This window comes from Lepisosteus platostomus, unplaced genomic scaffold (assembly GCF_059453375.1).
Source record: "Lepisosteus platostomus isolate fLepPlt1 unplaced genomic scaffold, fLepPlt1.hap1 Scaffold_32_H1, whole genome shotgun sequence".
In the NCBI taxonomy this organism is placed as follows: domain Eukaryota; kingdom Metazoa; phylum Chordata; class Actinopteri; order Semionotiformes; family Lepisosteidae; genus Lepisosteus; species Lepisosteus platostomus.
Genome location: NW_028291660.1, coordinates 1,068,313 through 1,087,500, shown reverse-complemented (window position 1 = coordinate 1,087,500; position 19,188 = coordinate 1,068,313). Strand labels below are relative to the sequence as shown.

At 40.5% G+C, this 19,188-nt stretch overlaps 4 non-coding genes across 4 annotated transcripts in view; 2 read left to right on the top strand and 2 right to left on the bottom strand.

Moving 5' to 3' along the window:
- Positions 1–42, bottom strand: part of trnas-aga (transfer RNA serine (anticodon AGA)) — an 82-nt gene extending 40 nt beyond the window's left edge. The window contains exon 1 of the tRNA in view: positions 1–42. This exon is cut by the window's left edge and continues 40 nt beyond it. This is a non-coding gene — a tRNA (tRNA-Ser).
- An 8,434-nt stretch (positions 43–8,476) lies between these two features.
- Positions 8,477–8,548, bottom strand: trnag-ucc (transfer RNA glycine (anticodon UCC)). Its single transcript has one exon. It is a non-coding gene; the product is annotated as a tRNA-Gly (tRNA).
- A 6,746-nt stretch (positions 8,549–15,294) lies between these two features.
- Positions 15,295–15,436, top strand: LOC148634630 (U4 spliceosomal RNA). Its single transcript, XR_015933598.1, has one exon. It is a non-coding gene; the product is annotated as a U4 spliceosomal RNA (small nuclear RNA).
- Positions 15,437–18,536: 3,100 nt separating this feature from the next.
- Positions 18,537–18,618, top strand: trnas-aga (transfer RNA serine (anticodon AGA)). The gene has a single exon. It is a non-coding gene; the product is annotated as a tRNA-Ser (tRNA).
- Positions 18,619–19,188: the final 570 nt, after the last annotated feature.

Below are 19,188 nucleotides of genomic sequence, written 5' to 3'. Positions count from 1 at the left end.
TGGATTTCTAGTCCATCGCCTTAACCACTCGGCCACGACTACAGCAAGCCCCACTGCCGCTGCGTTCTTGCTACAATCTTACCTGGATCGCGAGGCGCCGGCGGAAGCCTATTTCAAAGTCGTTCTCCGTTTCAAAAAAACATTTCCAAAATACAAGCCTTGCAGACAGACACGCCTCAGAGGACTTAAGGGTGGCTTCATGTCGGAATGATAAAGTCTCCCCGTCCGGACATGAAAATGCCACTTTGTTACACACAAAAAAAGAATCAACAACAGAGAAATGCCCACAAGCATTTGAAAAGCCGCACCACGTCGCACTTGAAATAGCTCTTACATTAGTGGTAGACGCAGGAATCGCCTTTTTATTTAAGCTCTTACCAACGCGATGGAAAGCAAAACAAAGCAAAGCAGAGCAAAACAAAACGAACAAACGAAAACCTTGCGTATAACGCCGTTATGTGCCCAAGCGGTATTGTACATCATCCTAGCACTGCAACCCGGGGCGTACGGTATATGGGAACGAGCACACGCCACGAATCGTCTCGAATCACTCCCTACAGCTGTAAGGCGCCTTGAAGCGTGCACCCCCAACATTCTTCTTTGCGCATGTGTGAAAGGTAAACTCTTGAGCAGACTCTGAACCAGCTCTAAGGAAACTAATCCGATTAGACGTTACTTTGACTCATCTTTTTACGCTCAGTGCTGGATTGCTCAAACTCCAGCTAGGGTTAGGGTTAGCATTCCCACGCTACTTAGACACTTTGTTTACGCTCAGTGCTGGATTTTGGGAACTTCAGGATGAGTGGGAATTTTCTCCTATCTGTCAATTCTGTTTTGTTTTGGAGACTCTTGGCTGCCTATGTTGTACAGTGCAGCGTGAAGGAAACATTTTCCAAAACTGTGTCAGCTCAAAAGTTGTAAGAAAACCTCTCCAGCTGCTTTAACTCTCTTCATTTTTGTCATTTAATGTGACACTCGATGTATAACTGGAGCCTCACATATGCAAATGGTGAGGCTCCAGCTCGACACCCAGTTTGACACCACTTTACAGTATATGACAAAAGCATGGCAGACTGTGCCGGACCGGCAGATAACTTCCGCTTATTTTTACCATATTAAACATTGGAAATGAATTCGAATGAATTCTGTATGCGTTAAAAGACAGCTATACACAGAAAACATGCAGGAAACTGCTCATGATGTTTCCCGAGCCGAAACACAGTGCGTTTTTCCAAGCCATCTGACAAAGCCCGCCCACTGAAAACTGCAGCAGATCGTGCAAAGACGTTCAACTTTGTAACTACTGCACGCACAGGAAGCAGAATAAATTCCTCTTTTCAAACTGTCAAAGGTTTGCTTTGCGAACGCTGCAGGACATCGCACAATCTCTTTTGAACGGGGACAAACGATTTCTTTTGAGGCGCACTAAGTACAGACGTTTAAAAAGCTCCACTCTTGCCGACCATGCAGCATGAAGAAGCGCAACCTAACGTTTGCATTCCTAGCACTGTTGCAACCTAGCACTGTTGCATTCCGCGCATCAGTAGCTAAGAGAATATCATTTAAGGCTCTTGTTAATGCTGTTTCAGAAACCAGACTGAAATTTCTCAAGTATATTATTTGAATCCAGATACGATTGACGTTGGGCAACAACTATTCTCTCAAAACTTTTAGATTGAAATGGGACCTTTGAGACAGGCCTGTAGTTGTTAAGAACTTGTGGATCCAAATTTGACTTCTTAAGGAGCGGTCTAACAACCGCTACCTTAAATTGATCAGGTACAACGCCTGACGCAAGCGATGCATTCATCATACTAATTATAGGTCCTGCCAGTCCTTCGGGGGAATCTTTGACTAGCTGAGTGGGTATGGGATCTAGCGAACAGGTGGTTGACTTTGTCTTACGTCTGTGTCCATGAGTCCACCATAAGAAGAAATCTGAACAGGAGTGGTGATCATGCGAGGTCACCACGGAGGAAACCACTGCTCTCCCCCCAAAAAAAACCACCACTGCCCCTCTCAAGTTTGCTAAAGACCACATGGATGTTCCACAGCAACTCCTGGAACAATGTTCTGTGGACAGACGTGACAAAAGTTGAACTTGTTCAACTCAAAATCAAAGGATTCTAGCTTTCTCCCCTTGCAGGCATTGGACACAGAGAACCTCATGGTTTTCCTAAAAATCATTTGTTATGTTCCCTGGTGTTCCAAACTTAGTTTTAATCAATTTTAATTTGTTATTATGTTAAAAACAGGGTAATAAGTTTCTAATTGGACTATAAATAATGTCATATTGTCTGCTATAAAACTGATGTTTTCATCTCCATTGTAGAGATTCTAGAATCAACTAATAGAGAATTAAAATAAAAAAGGGCATAAGAAGACATTACCAATAACGACCACAAGATGGAGATGTTGTCTAGACATTACCAACAACGACCACAAGATGGAGATATTGTCTAGACATTACCAACAACGACCACAAGATGGAGATATTGTCCAAAGAGGCAAGAAGGGCAAAGCCGCGATAAGGAGATTGCTGTCAGAATGCACATCCGGATCCCAAACAGAATCTCTAGTCAAATATGATCATTTGTGAAACAGGCAAATGAGTCTCTCAGGTGCCCATTGCTCATTTTCAGACACATTTATGCAATACTTTCACCATGCGTTGAGCAATAGGGATTAAAGATACCAGAGGTAAGGTTTAAAAGTGATTCTGAGGTGCAACACATCAGCGAAACAGCTAGGCATCTGAAATGCGGGGTTTGAGAGCCCTTCAGGGAACACCGTACCCTAAAGGTACCAGAAGTCCACTAGTATAAGCATTAAGTCACTGTCAGCCCTGTTGCAATGTGATTGCTACATATCTTCATTTCTTTGGTTTATAAGGAGTAAGAGTGCAGGGGGTCTAAATCTGCGATCCAGTGTGTTGAAGTATTTCACAACACTACCTGTAGCCCGTCTGGAAATAAATCCTCATTCTGATTATTGACCTGGGCATGTACCAATAAATCACTGAGTATATATATATATCACTGTGTTGAAGCTAGAGACCTGTATGTAATAATATGATGCTAAAATGTTATTTTCACATGTAAGAAAACCGGCTCAGGGACGCCAAATATGTAATGTTGCCATAGCAAAATTAAATGTAGTGGCTCTCTGAAGGCACCAGTTCTGTAGGGTTTGGGCATTTACTGAGACAATTATTAATTGTAGCAGTAAATCACAAAGTTGATTCTTTTGATGGCTTTAGAATCCAACCATGTGACATAACTCAAACAACGCGCACACACAGGTACTAATACACGAGGATACATTTATTAATACATAAAATATGCATGTAAACCTAACAGATCTTATTGTTCGTTTTGTTTTGCTCTGCTTTGCTTTGTTTTGCTTTCCATCGCGTTGGTAAGAGCGTAAATAAAAAGGCGATTCCTGCGTCGACCACTAATGTAAGAGCTATTTCAAGTGCGCCGTGGTGCGGCTTTTCAAATGCTTAACAGGATGATTTTGCATGCACGCGTGCTTTCATGCAGTCGTGTGTGCAACCATGTCTGCTTACGTGCAAACGGGCGTGGTTTCATGTATGCAAAAAACTTTCCTGGGCTCTTCTGAAGCACATAAAATTATTTGGAGATATACATTTGTCTTATTTTCCTCTTAGGCTCTAGAATTGATAACTTTTATTTCATTTTTGGCATTTTTCATCATTTTCCAGAAAGTGGTTGCAAGCCCGATATCATGCGAAGAAACTTCAGGATTCGGGGATCAGTCAATGGATTTTCTTCAAAGTTGGATTTTTGCACTCTGTGGACCAAGAGATGTTGTTCTATAATGTTTTTTTTCAGATTTAAAAATATCATTTTTTCATGGAGCTTTGAATGGGATGGATTCGCCCTCCTTTAGCCAGGACAGAGCTCCAGGAGCCTGGGTAGGATTCTAGCTTTCTCCCCTTGCAGGCACCTGGCACAGAAGACATCATTTTTTTCCTTAAAATCTTTTTTTTTGTGTTCCTTGTTGTTCCAAACTTAATTCTAATCACTTTTACTTAGAGATTATATTAAAAATAGTGTAATAAATGACTGATTTCACTAAAAATAATGTAATATAAAACTGATGTTTTTAACTTTATTGTAGTGTTTTAGAAACTACTATGTCTTCAGAAATGGTTATTTTTTACTCCTAGGAATGAAAGCTGTTGTTATATGATGTTTATTTTCAAATTTTGAAAAAATCAAAGGATTCTAGCTTTCTCTCCTTGCAGGCATCGGGCACAGAGAACCTCATGGTTTTCCTAAAAATCATTTGTTATGTTCCCTGGTGTTCCAAACTTAGTTTTAATCAATTTTAATTTGTTATTATGTTAAAAACAGGGTAATAAGTTTCTAATTGGACTATAAATAATGTCATATTGTCTGCTATAAAACTGATGTTTTCAACTTCATTGTAGAGATTCTAGAATCAACTAATAGAGAATTGAAATAAAAAAATGGCATAAGAAGACATTACCAACAACGACCACAAGATGGAGGTATTGTCTAGACATTACCAACAACGACCACAAGATGGAGATATTGTCCAAAGGGGCAAGTAGGGCAAAGCCGCGATAAGGTAAAATCATTTTTTGGAAGAGATTGCTGTCAGAATGCACATCCGTATCCCAAAGATAATCTCTAGTAAAATATGATCATTTGTGAAACAGGCAAATGAGTGTCTGCTACAATATGATTGCTAGATATCTGCATTTGTTAGTTTTTAAGGAGTAAGAGTGCAGGGGGTTTAAGCCTGCGATCCAGTGTGTTGAAGTATTTCACAACACTACCCCTAGCACATCTGGAAATAAATCCTCATAATGATTATTGCCCTGGGCATGTACCAAAAAATCAGTGAGCATATACATATATCGCTGTGTTGAAGCTAGAGACACAGAATAAGTGCAAACACATCCTAAATACAGTGTTCCTGCACCTTTGACCTCATCCAGAATGTATCGTTTTTTGAAAGGGATTGCTGTCGGAATGCACAACTGAATCCCAAACAGAATCTCTAGTCAAATGTGATCATTTGTGAAACAGGCAAATGAGTCTCTCAGGTGCCCATTGCTCATTTTCAGACACAATAATGCAATACTTTCACCATGCGTTGAGCAATAGGGATTAAAGATACCAGAGGTAAGGTTTAAAAGTGATTCTGAGGTGCAACACATCAGCGATACAGCTAGGCATCTGAAATGCAGGGTTTGAGAGCCCTTCAGGGAACACCTTACCCTAAAGGTACCAGAAGTCCACTAGTATAAGCATTAAGTCACTGTCACCCCTGTTACAATGTGATTGCTACATATCTTCATTTCTTTGGTTTTTAAGGAGTAAGAGTGCAGGGGGTCTAAATCTGCGATCCAGTGTGTTGAAGTATTTCACAACACTACCTGTAGCCCGTCTGGAAATAAATCCTCATTCTGATTATTGACCTGGGCATGTACCAATAAATCACTGAGCATATATATATATATATCACTGTGTTGAAGCTAGAGACCTGTATGTAATAATATGATGCTAAAATGTTATTTTCACATATATTAATGTAATAAATTATTGCTTATGCTTTATAAACAAATCTAATTAAAATAAAAGCTTAAGTTTTGTATTTATCTTGTACCATAGAACATGATTTTCTTTGTATTTTAAGCCCACAAAGTGTCCTTTGATCTCTATTCTGTGGTAATCCACGATGACCCCGTTCTTCAGGTGATTCATCATGTCCTCCCTCGCCTGTTGAGAGGCCATCCTGATCTCTTCTGCCGTGGCGTGCTTCATAAACGCCCTCTTCAAATGAGCAGGAAGCTGATCAAAAGTATTCAGGCACATCTTGCACACCAGGGGAATCCTCGCGGGTTTCCTTTGAAAATAAATAATACCATCTGTGTATAGAAACAAGCTAAGACTGATTTATTAAATTATCCTTAAAATTCTCTCTCATAGTTTGAGCATAATGATTTTATTGCATTTATATAAGAATTGCTCATTGCTCCAAAATAAATAATGGTTTCATAAAAAATTGAACACTTACTTGGTCTCAGTCACAGACTTTCCAATAGAAGCCATTGTGGAGTTCAGCAACTGCAGGTCCTAGAAGTGGGGAAGGAATTTTAAAAGAGAAATTGAATTACAATACAGAAGGAATGGCTGAGGGTTCACTGAAATATATAAATATACAAATTCCAAAGACTGAGTCCATATAGAAACAACTACTTTTCATTTTCAGTATAAGAAAAAAAAAACATTATCTTCCAAAGCATCATAAAATTGTCCCTTCTTCCAGACTCTACTTCTCTCTTGTAGTAGTACAGCAGACCTTTCCAGGTGAGCAGATCACAGAGTCCGAAATGAGCTTCCTCCATCAAGCAAAGTACCTGAACATGACTCTGTCTTCATAAAAGCGCCCCTGTAATAAAGAAATTAAATCCAAAATCAAGAGGGCAGTTGCCTACTGATTTCGTACTAATCGTACTTGTATAGTTGTATCTATACAAGTGCGATTCTAGAAATGCTCACCAGATTACGTTTTAAGAAGGAACTGCGCCTCAGGTTCCGCCGAGATCGTAACTCGGATGGCAGGATTCAGAGTCCGGAGTGCGGACTGATGGCGCACGGAGGGTCCACATACTGTGGATCCCTCAGTGATCTTCCGCGTATTCAAACCGCCAGCGTGTGACTCCCCTGTCCCCGTGACCTCATTGCTCTGCTCTCTCCTCTGTGCAGCCGAGCCCGACTCACGGTAAAGTGAAAAAAAAAGATGCCCTCAACATGAGATTTACTCTGGAGCGAGGATAGATGTTACCTTTTTATCATTGAACAGGATGTATGTGATGTGGCGACTAGGTTCAATTTTGTATCCTCTTTAAAAGATTAAGGACTGGGGTGAGCGTGATTTACCACCCTTTCAGCTAAGAACCCGACTTGCGCACCGTTTAAGCTGCATAGACTCGGTCATTTAACTCTTCTCCATTAGCAGGGTTAAGGTTAAAGAAAAAAAACATTGCTGACTTCTTTTTTTTTTGCCAGCCGCTAGCGCTGATTAGCAAGGTTTGTATTTCATGTTTTGCAAGTTGCATCCATTTTAAGAAAAACAAGTCGCGTTAAAGACAGGAAATGAATATTTGCAAGTCTAGCCGTAGGTGGTTGTCTGGAAGGACCAGTTCTGTTTGAGAAGACAGAACAAAGAAGGCACTGCTGGGATTTGAATCCAGGATCTCCTGTTTACTAGGCAGGTGCTTTAACCAACTAAGCCACGGTGCCCCGGGAGCACTGTCCTTTTGCAGCCACTTGGACACACCACTCAGACACATCTGCATTCGGTGTGTGCTCCGCCTGCTCGCTGAGCAAGTTGCCACCTTTACATACAATAGCAACATCAACACCAAGAGAAAGGATGACAAATGGCTTTTATCTGGAACTTTTGATGTCCAAGGAGCTCAATGTGCTTTCTGTGTACAACAGGGCCACTGAACTCCACACTGGCCAGTGAACCACAGCAGTGGCTTGCTGGCTTGACATCTCCCAAGGAAAATGTTGAAATCACATGTGGAACAGGAAAATGACCCTCGAGTACGTGGGGAAAAAAAGAAAAAGATCATCTGGAGCGCGCCAACCCATGTCCGGACAGCCCAGTTTTGTCGACAAGGTGGCTGAGTGGTTAAGGTGATGGACTGCTAATCCATTGTGCTCTGCAGGCATGGGTTCGAATCCCATTCTCATCGGTCTCCATGACTGACACGTATGCCTGTTCGACGTCGGCCCTCCTGTTGTTTGCTCCGGTGCTAGAGCTGTACATTTTCTAGCAGTGGCTGAACATGGTATAGTAGGCCAACGTCGGTATCGAGCAGTGACAGTAACAGTACTTACTGCGCCCCATAAGAAATCGTTTGTCCCTGTTCAAAAGAGATTGTGCGATGTCCTGCGGCGTTCGTAAAGCAAACCTTTGACAGTTTGAAAAGAGGAATTTATTCTGCTTCCTGTGCGTGCAGTAGTTACAAAGTTGAACGTCTTTACACGATCTGCCGCAGTTTTCAGTGGGCGGGCTTTGTCAGATAGCTTGAAAAAACGCACTGTGTTTCAGCTCGGGAAACATCATGAGCTGTGTCCTGCATGTTTTCTGTGTATAGCTGTCTTTTAACGCATACAGAATTCATTCAAAATCATTGATTTCTCCAATTAACAAGGGTCCCTTTTTGAACCTGCGAGAAGCATTCTTTCAATGTAACAGATTTACTCCGGGGAAAAGCAGCATGACATTGAGAGTAGCTCAAGCTTTCAGCACCTGTATCGGACTGCGTGTTTGCAGACACCGCTCAGAATCCCCTGTAAGATTCTCCTTCAATTCCGTTTTTCAGTGCTTTAGCTCTTTCAAAAGGCTTCACTTTGCTAGTCACAATCCAAGGCTCATGACAGCATTTGAAAACATTCGCCACTGCGTTGGCCGGGAATCGAACCCGGGTCAACTGCTTGGAAGGCAGCTATGCTCACCACTATACCACCAACGCACACCCACAGGAAGCCTGCAGGACACCACCAGAGAATGCTTTTTTTAATTTTTTTTTTATTAAACAGAATTTACAAATACAAATACAACAAGAGGATCAGAGTCATGTACAAGAGAAAAAAAACGCAGCAGAAAAAAGCATTTAACTACCAGAGGTAATTAAGTAATTATGTGATCAAATTGTATATTTTACACGTATCATATTTTCCTTGCTTTAATATTTCTCAATTATTTATAAACTTTAGTTTCAACATGCATGCGTTTCCTGTAAAAAATAAAACTCAGCACACAGTTTTTCTTTTAACAACATTTCGAGTACCTCTGGCATTCATGAAAAAGACATACACAAAAGCAAATAACTAACTCTAAGACTGTCTAAACTATTGAGTTTTTCAAAGAACCAGAACTATAACAGTCCTTAACACTTAACTACACCATTCCAAACTAACACTAAAGAAACACTAGTATATACTGGTATAACAAATATAACCAAACATAATCATTAACTGAGCAGTCACTGGGAGCAAATCTCCTTCCCGTCCACAAAGGCCCTCGCTCCCACAAAGTAGGCTCTCCTCCCCTCTCTTCTGGCAGCTTCAACCTGGGGCCACAGCTGGTTCCTGGTACTCCTGTCCGCGGCAGACAGGTCCTCTGCAAACCTCAGTTTGTTCCCATTCAAATACTCATTCCCCCTCGCCGCTCGCCACAGCATGTCCCTCGCCGTCCTCTTGGTGAACTGTATTATAATCGATCTGGGGCGCACTTGCCCAGACATGTTCGCTCTCCCGAGCCTGTGAACAAAGTCAATGGCCGATATTACGTCCTCCTGGTCCGGCAGGGTCCTTTTACAGATACCCTTCACTGTTGCAACAAGGTCCTTATCACGTTCCTCTTTAACTCCAAATAATTTTAAATTCCATCATCGACGGTATCTATCTACATCGTTCACTTTCAATTCAAGTTCTTTAATATGCTTTTCTTGTTTGGTATTTACTTGTTTAAGAACTTTTACTTCACTCTTTAAGTACGCTGGGCAAACGTCCCGAGATCGAATTCTTCCGCAACGGGGGTACCTTTAAAGCGGAGACGACGGCACCGAAAATTTTTGGCGCGCCCTCTCTTTAAAGCCCTGGCCAAATACGAAGACAGTACGTACAGTTATAATTCAAACGGAATTAAAAACTACACATCCCAGTTACCATGGTGGTGCTTGTGATCATTGCGTTTAACCAACGAAACAGGGCGAAAAATCAGTCACATGACTTTGGGGCAGAGTTTCGAAAGCTTAACCTCAGCAACAAAGCGAAATTTACACGATAGGCTACCTCAAACTGTCAGTTACACGACTGTGTATGTCGCTTAAGCCACTCCTATTTGGCATTTTAGTTATGGAGGCGAGACGACGCCCCCCCCCCCCCTCTCTGGGTGCCTGATTTGCCGCCATCTTTAACCGCTTCGTGTCCAAATCGCAGTAGCTACGCGTACGAAATAAAGTTCATCCCAGCTACAAAACATATATATTTTTGTGGTAAGAGGGAGCAAAACATCAGTATTTACTGCTATTAATTAGTGTACGATTTATAGTTGAAATCTGAGCCTAAATATAAAGTTAAAATCTCGACAAAGCAATGTAGGAAATACAGAGAAAAGAAATCCTTTCTGACATCTAAAATCAGTTTCGATCAAGGTCTCTAAAACGAACAAGAAAAAGAGGATTTTCGGAGGGCAATTACGCTGTGTTTATATAGGATAAGTGATCTATGAGCAATCTAATTTCTTGTTCGTTTAAAACAGTGAAATGTCAGCTCCAAAAGATCGCACCAGAAACAGCACTCTCTCTGCCTGTCATAGACGTTCAGGAAAGGCTGAATGAAGTCATGTCAAGAACAATAATTCGGTGATCAATAATAACAGTTGTAGGACAAGAAACAAAAGATAATGAAAACTTCTTTAGGCTAAAACTCAAGTTCATTCTACAAATTAAGGCAAATGAAAATTCAGGATGTTAAAGTGCTAGAGGTGTAAAAAATACAAAAATGCACATGAGTAAAAAGTTTTAGAAATGGAGCAGGTGTTGCTTTGAAATAAGCAAACAGAAAAAAAGCCATGACTAAAGTGCAGAAGAGGGATGCAGGAACACTTGCTTAGATATACAAAAAAAATCACAAAAAGGTGTATGTTACAAAAGAACATGCAAACATGTTCATCATGTACATCAATTTCCCTTCACGATCAATAAAGTCTTATCTATAAACATGAAACAGAGTGAGGAATCAGAAAATTAGCATGCATAAAAAACAGCAATTCTGTCAATAAGTCCTAAATGAATTAATAGCAACCATGGTTTCATGGAGGGCTTCTCAGATAGTTGGGCATTCAGGTAGATTGCCAGGTGAAAGGATTTGTAAACATACTTTGTTAAAGCAAGTCAGTTTTTTCTGCAACACATAAAAGACATTTTTCCAAGAAAGTTTAGCCTTTGTCACTAATGAAACCACTAAATAAAGACATAAATATAGAAATCTTAAGATTTTGTTATTCAATGTTGGTAGCAGGATGAACTGTGCTAAGTGTATATTTTGTCGCAGCTTTGCTGCAAGATGTTAACAGTGAAAAAAGGTATTTAGAAATGAGTTATTTCAAGAAGAAAATGTTCAGAATAATTGCAAATCTAGCAGGATAGAGAAAGCACAGAAAACAGGCAGTTAGATTGATCAGATTAATATGAAAAGTTATTTAGCAAAGGGAATGAGAAGAGTGACAAACTAGTATGCTTTAGATCTTTTTACAGTATCTGGACCAGGGAAAACTGATCATGTTTCTCTATAACAATAATAAAAAACTTTATTTTATATATCACCTTTAAAAGTGGCATCTCAAAGCAATACAGTAGATATAAAAACAGATAAAAGGACCACAGATTACAAAGTAAATACATATAAGAAAGACAAGCAGTTAGAGGTGCTACCAAAATTAGAAAATGAAGCAGATACAGACACTAAGTCTTCTGAAAAGAAAGGTTCTGAGGTTAGATTTAAATGCACTCAGGGTACGTGACTGATATCACTGGGAATACAAATTGAGAGCTCTGGGGTGCAGCTAGAGAAGACCCTGTCACCCACAGAATGTAGATGTTCTTGAGGACAGCTAGAAGACCAGAGTCAGACGGACAAAGGTGGGGAGTAGACAGATAATAAGCCATATACTGTAGGTACTGAATGAGGATGAGGATTTTGAAGTTGACTCAAAACCTGATAGGTAACCAATGCAAGGACTTGAAAACAGGTGTAATGCATCCCTGATAGGATTCTCGCTGTCATATTCTGAACATATTGAAGATTGCTCAGTGTGGATTTAATTTCCCCAGTGAACAGGATGTGCATTTATTAATTCTAGAAAAAAAAGCCTTTCTTGATTTCTCTAGTTCTTAGTTTCTCTAGTTCCCTTTAAAATAAACTATTATTCCACAATGCAGATTATTATATGGACAGTATTTACACATGATATTTGTGATTTAAAGAAATGAACACAAGCAGCTTTTCGAGATTTAAGTGTTGGCTGAGTTATTGCAGGATAAAAAACTAGAGATGTTGGTAAGAAGATAATTTTGGGATAGCTGAGGAATACACTGATAACAAGAACACTTCCTAATGGGGTTAGGCATACTTTTGATGAAGATGATGAAGTTAACAGACTGTATGTTTACATAGATACTGAAATGAGGATTGTATTTTAGATTTTGTGTAGTTGCTAGCATTGAACTGTGTGTTGGATGGACATGAATTGAAGGAATGGGCAAACATCGCTGATGCGGATCCACAGAGCCAGCATATTAAGATGTTTATAATTAGAGGCAATTTGTTTAAATAACTAGGTATGGATACTGATGTGCAAGAGAGTTGGAAAGGCTGTTTACTTAAGCCAGCACTATAAAATATTTTATTCTCAGTGAGATGCTGCCATTTCATAGTGGGTTTCTAACACTGTGTATAGTTCAATCCACACAGTGCCTTTACTTCCATCCATTTCTAATCTCTTTATCCAGTACAGAGGATTTGGAGCCTATCCCAGTAAGCAACAGACACAAGGCAGAATACACCCTGGACATAGCGCCAGTCCATCACAGGACAGACAGACACAAACACACACACACCAGGGCCAGTTTTCCCATAAACCAATTAACTTACCAGTATGTTTTGGAGTGCAAGAGGGAGTCATATCACACATATGGAGAAAAACCATGTAACCCAGAGAGAACATGCAAACCCCCCACACACAGGATGGGACCTGGGACCCCAGTGCTCCAAGATAGCAATGCTAACCACTTTGCCACCATTATAAATGGATGGATATCTTAGTTATCTTTCTAGTTCACAGGTTTGCATGCAAAATTTAATTTTGAAAGCCACTGAGACATCAGGTACTACTGTTGTATTTATGAAAAAGAAACAAAACAAAAAGCATACTAACAACTGTGCCATCCTACTCTTTAGTTAATACAATTTATTATTTATAAATAGTTAACATTGTTAGCAAAATATTTTGAATTATATTTAACCCTATTTTTTCTTTAGTTTTGTATTTAACTTATTATATGATAGTCAGATTTAATGTATATTTGAACAATGAAAATATATTTTTACAAGATGCGGGGGAAAGTGCAACAAATTATTACAGTGCTAAATTTAATATTGATTGCTAATAGTTTATGCTAACACCTAACTTTCTTAATTAGATGTATTTAAAACAGTGAACTAAGTGTAACATACCATTCAGAAATACAATCGAGAATAGTTTTGTGGTGTTTGTATGGATGAAACGTTTCTAAAATGTATAACGTAACAAAATTAAAGACGATTAAAATCTGTAATCTTTCCACTTGTAATGTCATTAGACAGAACAAGACGTTTCTGCTTTGTCTAAGGATGGTATCAAAAAGTAGTCTAGGTGGTGAGAAAGCTGTGTTTAATGATAATTAAGTGACTTAAAAGTAAAAAGAGATGGTTCATATTGCTTGATTAATTTTAAAAACTAAGTTATAAATGCAGACGCGATCGCTGCCGTAAGCGCTCCAGGCAGTAGAACGTTCGTTCTGTACTGCTGCGCTCCGCGCCTCCTCCCTCTCTCGGTGCCGCGCCCCTCTCTGACGGAGGGCAGTGGGCGGTACGCTATTTTCAGAGCCTCTGATTGGGAAAAAAAGACCTGCTGATCAGTTTCACACACCAGGAAGAGAAAAGAATGGGATTTTTTCTCTTCGAAACGTGTGTTGTCTTTATGAAATTCGTGTATTTTAAACGTTTAATTAAGAAGTAAAAACCTTACAGCGTACACAAAGATTCTGAGCTGATCACGAGGAAGAAAAATCACCCATTTTTCGCGCATAAAAAGTGGTTTTTAACTCTCGAAACCTGTTTTTATATGTTTTAAAGTCGTGCAATGTCTAAGTTAAGCAGGAAAACATCATTATATCTCATTATTTATTTATTTTTTTTAAAATTTAAAAATCGTTTGCCCAGCCTACTTTAAGTCTTCAACCTCTTTAAACACACAGTCCATGGACTTTTTAAGACTTTCGATTGCGACTGTATTAGATCAAATCACTTCCTTCAGCTCACCCATGCTCTGTGCCATCATGTTGAAGATGTTGGTCTGGAGCTCCTCCAGCGTCAGGTCGCCCCTTCCTCTCTTGGCTGCCGGGGTTTTCACAGGTGTGCTGGGCAGGGACTCCGGCTCTTCCTCTGGCAGCTGAGTCTCACTTGGGCTGCGAGCGCTCGCGTACGAGCGCATCTCAAGCACTCTTTCCACGTCCCCTCCAGCTGCTTCACTTTTCCCTTTAGTTGCCATCAATTTTCTTGTAGTGCTATACATATACGATTGAGGTTTCTTAGACTTCTCCTTCGAAGACCCAGCACTCTCTTTTCTTTTCCCAGTGTTACTCATATCGAAATTCTTAAACCTAAAAAAAATCGTTTTTTTTTCTTTCAATTATAACTGAAGTTTAAACAAGTAGTGTTAAGTCCTTATTTTTCTGTAGTCAAAAAAAGCAAAAATTAACATTTAGGTCATGAAAAACTCAAAAAAAATCCTCAACCACTAAACTTTACCTCCCACCTGAGCGCCATCTTGAACGCCCCTACCACCAGAGAATGCTCACGATTTCGGAAGCTGTCTCCGGGACGTGCTGATTCCACACATCCTGAATAAATCATGATATTGTTAGTTGCTGTAGCTAGACGTTCAAATGAGTTTCATGGCCAGATGGACTGTTTCCTCCAGCGGTATAGTATTGCAGTGAGACAGCACGATGCCTGCAAGACTATGTCACGCTAAACGCCACAGATTGTGTTTGTCCGTTCGTGTCAGTCATCCTGCAGCCACGGGAAGTGGGACACAAACATCCCGCAATGCTTTCAAGACGTTAGGATTTGTTTGTGCAACATCCGAGAAGAGTACTTGTGGCTTGAATGTGAACTGTACGTGCCCGCCCCCTTTCCTCTGTAGTGCATGAGTTCCTCCCGGCATGCCCTTCGTCATTGTTCTGTCATCTTGTATTTAAAGGGTTGTATTTCTGCTGCTGAAAAGAATCAACGGGTTTCTTTGTTCCCAACGGAGCCCTTGTCTGTCATGAAATTCTTCAAAACCTCAAGCTAGAAGAAGACGACAAATATGAAGCGTTACAGCAACGACATGCCATGAGACGATTGATAACGATTTCCATAGGATCCCCGCGGTTGCCTGGCAACCGTCAGCTTTGCGCAGTGGCAGTATCGTAGCCTGTGAGGGTTAGCCGAGGCGTGATTATTGCTAGTTGAAAACTTTTCCCAATACCCCGCTTCCGCCGGTTTGCAATACAATCGGCGAAAGCAATTTTTGACAGTCTCGTTAGAGACTGAGCAAGGTGTTTAAAGACAGATTTGGTCATGGTGACATCATGGAAGAAAGAAGCGAGCTTGTTCCCAGTGGGCATTGATTCGTCGAATATACGTATATTTACGGCGAACGTACGGCTATACGTATATATACGTCGCCTCAACGTCGAATTGCAACCGTAAAATTGACGACATTAACAAACGCATATATAACGTCGAAAACACATCTAACACAGTGCCTGAGGCTTTTTACTGTATGTATCGTGTGTGCCGCAACTAGGAGTATACGGCACTCTGCACAGTGTACGAAGTAAATTATTTTCGCAGCAATTAATTTACACATGTATAATAAATATAGTAAATATAATAAATTAATTACTGCGAAAATAATTTACTTCGTACACTGTGCAGAGTGCCGTATACTCCTAGTTGCGGCACACACGATACATACAGTAAAAAGCCTCAGGCACTGTGTTAGATGTGTTTTCGACGTTATATATGCGTTTATTCATGTCGTCGATTTTACGGTTGCAATTCGACGTTGATTATACGAACCCAGCATATTTTCCGGTTATATACCACAATGCATTGCTAGTATTCGTTGGTCACCATTTTGGACACGTTTTTCAAACGTAGAAGTATATCCGCAAATATCTCAGATATCCTCTTTTGACGAGTAAGTATGAACAATAATAATACTATCTGAATACATACAGATCTTTCTTAATATTATTTTGATTAAAATAGTATGTGAATAAGCAAAAAAATGGCACATAAAATAGTGTGAATGGGGAAGATGACACAAAATCGTTTTGCCGTTTCTCTTATTCTTATTCTATGTTGTACTTTCAAACTTTGGGTACTCTTTAATTAGGACAGACTTTATTGCTCAACTGCTATGATGCAAGCCAAATTTTATACATTTATTTCAGCTTTGAGCTTAGTAAACCGTTCATTTTTTAGATTATACTAAAGAAGATATTAATCATCATTTATTTGGGAAGTAATATTATATAATTTTCTCCTAGCTGCGGTGCTGAAGTCCCACCCTACATCAACAGAAAAAGAAATAAAGGAGCACGCAATGTGTTACTTGAAGAATGCATATGCAAGGCAGGGGGCCAGGAGATCTGGACTCTGAAAATAATAGGTTTTTGGTTCTAACTGTTAGGACAATTAGACAGGGTTTGCAAACAGTGGACAAAAATCGTCTTAACTTCCATTGTAATATTTTTTTTTCTTGGAAATATAGAAGTTGTACATTTTAAAATGTATATTTGAATCAAAATGTGGTTTTGAGTTAGTGTGTTAATGTAATTAGTTTTGTGTTTGTCATTACTATACTGTATATTGCCATGTTACCAGAATTTGTAGCTGAAGTTTAAGACTAGTTGTGTTTTTATGATTATTGCCCATATGTTGATTGTTGATTGATTGTATACAATGTATAATTTGAAATACATATGTTTCAGGTGTGAATGTGTATTTTCAGAATACATTTCTAAACCTAATCATTGGCTTGTTTTACTTGTTTCTACACCTATAAAATCTATCTTTGATGTATAATAGACCTCTACCCATATACGTATAATAGACCTCTAATGTTATCCGTATAATAGACCTCTAACCATATACGTATAATAGACCTCTAAAGTTATACGTATAATAGACCTCTAACCATATACGTATAATAGACCTCTAAAGTTATCCGGAACTCCAACCATATATGTATAATAGTCCTCTAAATTTATCCGTATAATAGAACTCCAACCATTTATGTATAATGAACGTCTAAATATAGACGTATAATTGACGTTTAACTTTAGACGTATATTAGAATTTCATTCTAGACAAATTGTAGACCACATTTAGACGTCTAAGATATGCGTTTATTAGACGTATATTATACGTCTTTTGCCCACTGGGTTACGTCTCAACAGAAACGCTCTTTAGCTCTTTCAGCTTTATGCAGAGAACATCGTCTGTCGAGATCACTTTTGAGTCAGCGCGAAACGCCGTGTGCTGTCAGTTTGATTTCATATTGCTCGTGGCGGCGCCCGGCTTTTGTCTGTCAAACGTTAGGTTGCACTTCTTCATGCTGCATCGTCGGCATGAGTGGAGCTTTATAAACGTCTGTACTTACTGCGCCCCATAAGAAATCGTTTGTCCCCATTCAAAAGAGATTGTGCGATGTCCTGCAGCAAACCTTTGACAGTTTGAAAAGAGGAATTTATTCTGCTTCCTGTGCGTGCAGTAGTTACAAAGTTGAACGCCTTTACACGATCTGCTGCAGTTTTCAGTGGGCGGGCTTTGTCAAATGGCTTGGAAAAACGCACTGTGTTTCGGCTCGGGAAACATCATGAGCAGTGTCCTGCATGTTTTCTGTGTATAGCTGTCTTTTAACGCATACAGAATTCATTCGAAATCATTGATTTCTCCAATTAACAAGGGTCCCTTAAAGGATGAGTCAAAGTAACGTCTAATCGGATTAGTTTCCTTAGAGCTGGTTCAGAGTTTGCTCAAGAGTTTACCTTTCACAGATGCGCAAAGAAGAATATTGGGGGTGCATGCTTTAAGGCGCCTTACAGCTGTAGGGAGCGATTCGAGACGATTCGTGGCGTGTGCTCGTTCCCATATACCGTACGCCTCGGGGTGCAGTGCTAGGATGACGTACAATACCGCGTGGGCACGTAACGGCGTTATATGCAAGTTCGGGACGTGAGGGTTTTCGTTTGTTCGTTTTGTTTTGCTCTGCTTTGCTTTGTTTTGCTTTCCATCGCGTTGGTAAGAGCGTAAATAAAAAGGCGATTCCTGCGTCTACCACTAATGTAAGAGCTATTTCAAGTGCGGAGTGGTGCGGCTTTTCAAATGCTTGCGGGCATTTCTCTGTTGTTGATTCTTTTTTTGTGTGTAACAAAGTGGCATTTTCATGTCCGGACGGGGAGACTTTATCATTCCGACATGAAGCCACCCTTAAGTCCTCTGAGGCGTGTCTGTCTGCAAGGCTTGTATTTTGGAAATGTTTTTTTGAAACGGAGAACGACTTTGAAATAGGCTTCCGCCGGCGGCTCGCGATCCAGGTAAGATTGTAGCAAGAACGCAGCGGCGGTGGGGCTTGCTGTAGTCGTGGCCGAGTGGTTAAGGCGATGGACTAGAAATCCATTGGGGTCTCCCCGCGCAGGTTCGAATCCTGCCGACTACGTTGTCCGCCTCCAGTCGGTGTGTTCCGGCGCAAGCAAAGAAGCGCGCCTCCTTGCTGTTCCTGGTGGTTTTAAAACGCCCAATCGCTTAAACCCGCTGCCTTGGAAATAAGTTCTTCAGCGTCCGCGAATGACATTTTGCAGCTGGAAGCAGATGTCGACGCGTTTTGCACAGAGCACCAAAAAACCGTCTTTTTTGAAGGCTCAGGCACTGAGCATTGGTGGTTCAGTGGTAGACTTCATGCCTGCCACGTGGGAGGCTCGGGTTCGATTCCCGGTCAATGCAGTGGCTTTTGCAGCGAGCAGCTCCATCACTTGCATCCCCTTGCAACTCGCAACTGCAAACCCACTGAAGCTAAGTAGGTGCGAGCCAGGTCAGTACCCGAATGAGGGTGAGCTACAGGGAAAAACAAAGCTTCCAGCTGGAAGCGGTGTTAATGGTGTCGGCGGGGGGGCACTCACCCTGAGGTCTGTGCGGGTCCTAATGCCCCAGTATAGTGACGGAGATGCTGTGTTGTAAAAGGGCGCTGTCTTTTGGATGAGATGTAAAACCGAGGTCACAGCGCTCTGTG